We start from the raw sequence: 4,131 nt of genomic DNA, 5'->3' as shown, positions 1-4,131 counted from the left end.
CAAAGTGTATTTGAATTTGCTAGAAATGCAACTGCAGGAAAAGTCATTTCCTTTGCACAGCATGCATGTTTTAATCCCAATATTTTATGGGAGTGGCTAATTACTATGCTGGCCTAGCTCCTCTGCCCCTCCCCTCACCATGCTACATAACTCTTTACAAGCACCAGTATGGTTGCAAAAAGTACTACAGCTTTTCTCAGCCTTTTTAACATGGTCTTAAAATAACTTTCAGGGAACCCATCCTATAATTATTATATCCACAGCTCACAGTATATTAGTGTGATGGTCAGTGGAAAGAATTCCTCTTACATTGCTGGCCAGTGGGAAGAATGCCTTGCAGATAGCCAAAAAGATCATTGGTGTCACCCTAACTGACAATTGAGAATTTTGCACAGATTGGAGAACGCCATCAATGACACACTGCACGTACATATTGTTCGGCTGCTTGCAGCTTCCATGCACAGCACAAATTGTGCGCATTATTCGCATTACATAAGATGGCGCAGAAGTTACCAAGAAAATGTCAGCTGGAGAGCCGATGATGAGATGGACATTGTTCTTTCCTGAGAACACAAAGCTGGAAGTGTCATGGCTGGGCTCTGATCCATCATACTGACAACCTGCCAGGAGACATAATCTGGGGAGATGTAGCGGGCAGATGATGTGCAAAGAATAAAGTGTGACAACTCCTAAGAACCAATCGGATCAATTTATAGAAGGCGATTTCTGGGTTACTAGGTAGGCTCTGAACACTTTTTTATTTGAAATAGAATTATGATTGGGTGGGAGGGGGGCTAAGTATTAGGAAAAGGTGATCTAAGGGATGAATTAAGGAAATGTTGAGCCCAGTGGTGGATGTAGCCAATGGTAGCCCCTGTGCAGAGCTGCCCTGGTGCCCCCTTGCTGAACTGACTTGGGGCCTCAATGGGGGCCCCTGTTGGCTGAGGAGGGTCTGGGGCCCTTGTGAAGTGGCACACTTTGCACCTCTCTATGTCCACCCCTGGTTGGCCCCTAGACAAGGCAGCTGCTTTAGCCCTACTTTAGCCCCTACTTTAAATTGATTGAGATTGCAATAGGCACAGAGAATCCCCCATCTACATTATCTATACTTACCCTATAGGCACCCAAATGCCTACCATACACCCATGGGGAGTTAAAAAATGATTGCATAGCTCTAACCAACTAAAGGACCATGGAGGTTGTAGATGGGCTACCTAGACATCCAATGGGCCCTAAAACGCTGCTAATGTTAGCATGTAAATCTTCCAGCCCTGGATTATCTGAAAACAGAATTCATCTTCTTTTTTATTAAACTATGTTTTTATTTAACATTTTTTCAAATATACAAATATGAACATACAATCAAAAACAAAGAACAAAACAAAAGAGTAAAACCATACAACGTGTGCAAAGAAGCAATTGCATCACCGGAGAAGAATCCCCATAAGCAGCAACCAAGTGATAGTGGGTGATATAGACATTATTTAGGCATGACACAGTAAGATTGCATCTTATTTGATCTCCACTTTTTTACTTTTATTATCTATAAAAGGGTGATTAGATTTTTATATTGTGTGATCGCTGCAGCATAATTACCTTAAAAGGAGTTCTGCAGGTCCATTTACTTGCACCGATCACCAGAGCTGAATTGCTAGGACAATAAAGTAGCCCAGCCCCATAGACTTGCTTTTTTGGAAGTGGGGATCAGAGCAATAAGAAGATCAGGGTGTCTGAAACAAGAACTATTGTTCCCAATTTTGATCTATGACCTTTGCCACTATCAAAGTAGAGAATGCTGTCTGGTACGCTTTCAAATGGTGATTATGATGACTATTATAAAGTATTTATATAGCACCAACATATTACACAGCGCTGTACAATGTCCATAGTCATGCTGTCCCTCAAAGGAGCTCACAATCTAATGTCCCTGCCATAGTCATATATCATTAACAAAGACTAAGGTTAAATTTTGGGGAAACCAATTAACCTAACTGCATGTTTTTGGAATGTGGGAGGAAACCAGAGTACCCGGAGGAAACCCACGCAAACCTGCAAACTCCATGCAGATAGAGTCCTGGCTGGGATTCCAATCTGGGACTCAGCGCTGCAAATGGCATTTGCCTTTATATGATGGTGATCTTTTAAAAGTGTCGATGCTGCTGAAAAAAATAAAGAGACAATTTTTTAGCACTTTTCTAAATATTGCAATCTGAAAATAATAGTGTTTCTGCAGAATTTTTTTTTTACACAAATAATAGTAAAACATCACATGCCACAAGGCTTTAGTACCTATCACTGTTGTATACAAATATATATTTTTGTCCTTGTCTCCCAGTTGTGCTGCAGCATTGTAACCCTGACTCCATAAGTGGCCTTACTAATACACATTATGCAGGAATGGTCCCCTGCTGTTATTTTCCAGTGTTATTGCAATTGAAGGTCTAGGAAGCAATCATGGATCCTGCTTTATTGGTATACTGACTAATACATACAGAACTGCACCATTCTGTGTTTTTATATGTTTCTGGAGTTGACTAAAAAGTATCAAACACAGATCTTGTCACTTGCTACATTGTTTCTATATAAAAACATGGAAAGCAGTACCAGCTGTGACCAGTAGAGGGGTGACGTGCACAGCCCCCATGGATTATTGTGTCATTGAAGCCTTGTGGATGTTTGAAGGAAGAATTCAGAATATTGGTGGGCATGGATAGGCTGCCATTCCTGGCCTCATTCTGAAAATACTTATAGCCTGGCTGTGTTTAGTATTTTGAGACATGAACTTTTACAAAGGTTGCAGATTTCTAATCTGTGCATGTGTTCCAGATTAAAGGTTTAGGAAACCACTGGATCAGCATGACAGACAATCAATAATTTCAGAAAGAAAGGTCTGTGTTACTGTTTCAGGACCCCAAAGGGTCACTATTCCATTATTTAAGGGCCCCCCATGTGTGAGTGTATCATTTTACTGAGACCCTATTGTCATTATATTAGTGTTATTGAATCTCCAGACTCAGGGTGTCATTGTACCAGGACCCCAAATATCTGTGAGTCATTCTGCATCTCCTCTGTGTCATGATGATCCCCTATATAGCAGACCCCTGGATTCCAGAATCACCCAAAATTGCCAAAAAACAAATCACAGTTGCAGTTGTTGTGGAGGTGTTATTATACCATCTCTGGGGACCAGTGTGATCCTATTTTAGCTGCAGTACTTTGTAACTTCTTACTAATGGTGGAACATGCAGCTGGTGTGCCAGGGTGGGTTGGCATCAGCCAGTACAGTCATGTGACCTGCAGAGTATCGCCCATTGTTGGGGCATCCATCGCCAAATACAACATAAACATTGCGCCGACACTCAGAGGGTGGAAAGGAACAAAGAATCATTATAACAAAGCAAAATGTCAGCATTTTATCTCAGATTTAGAAAGAGATTCATTTTATTGTATTTTATACACTGGAAGTCTCCCTCTTTCTCATCTAACTCCTCTCCTTTTTTCTCTGGTTCCTTATCTCTCTTTGTCTTTTCTTGTTTTCTTTCTTTCCCCCCTGTACCCTCTATCATCCCATCCTCCTTTCTCTACCCCCTCTCCTCCCTTATCCTTGTCCCCCTCTCCTCTCTCACCTTTACATGTCTCTCTCTTGTCTCTAACCTCTATCGTCTCTCTCTCTCTTCTCTATCTCCTCTCCTATTTCTCTCCCCTATCTCTCATACATACATCTCTCATCTCCCCCCTTGCCTCTCCCATCCCTCTCTCACATTCTCTTTCCCATCCCTCCCTAATCCACTTTCTTCTCTTATCTCTTCTCTCTCATCCCTCTCCCTCCTTCTCTCTCTTACATCTTTCTCTCTTGTCTCTACCTCTGTCATCACTTTCCCTTCCCTATCTCATCTCTAATCCCTCTCACATTTCTCCTCTCCAGTATCTCTCATCTCCTTCTCATTCCTCATCTCCCCTCTCTCTCCTCTCTCATCTCTCCCATCTCTCTCTGTCTTCTCTCTCCTTCTCTCTCTCTCTCTCTCATTCTCTCCTCTCTCTCTCTCTCTTTCCCATCTCTCCTCTCCCATATCTCTCGCTCTCTCCTCTCTCCTCTCTCTCTCCTCTCCCCCCTCTCTCTCTCTCTCTCCC

This window comes from Pyxicephalus adspersus, chromosome 4, assembly GCF_032062135.1.
Source record: "Pyxicephalus adspersus chromosome 4, UCB_Pads_2.0, whole genome shotgun sequence".
Lineage (NCBI taxonomy): Eukaryota > Metazoa > Chordata > Amphibia > Anura > Pyxicephalidae > Pyxicephalus > Pyxicephalus adspersus.
The sequence above is the reverse complement of the archived record's forward strand: the minus strand, read 5'-3'. Positions refer to the sequence as shown.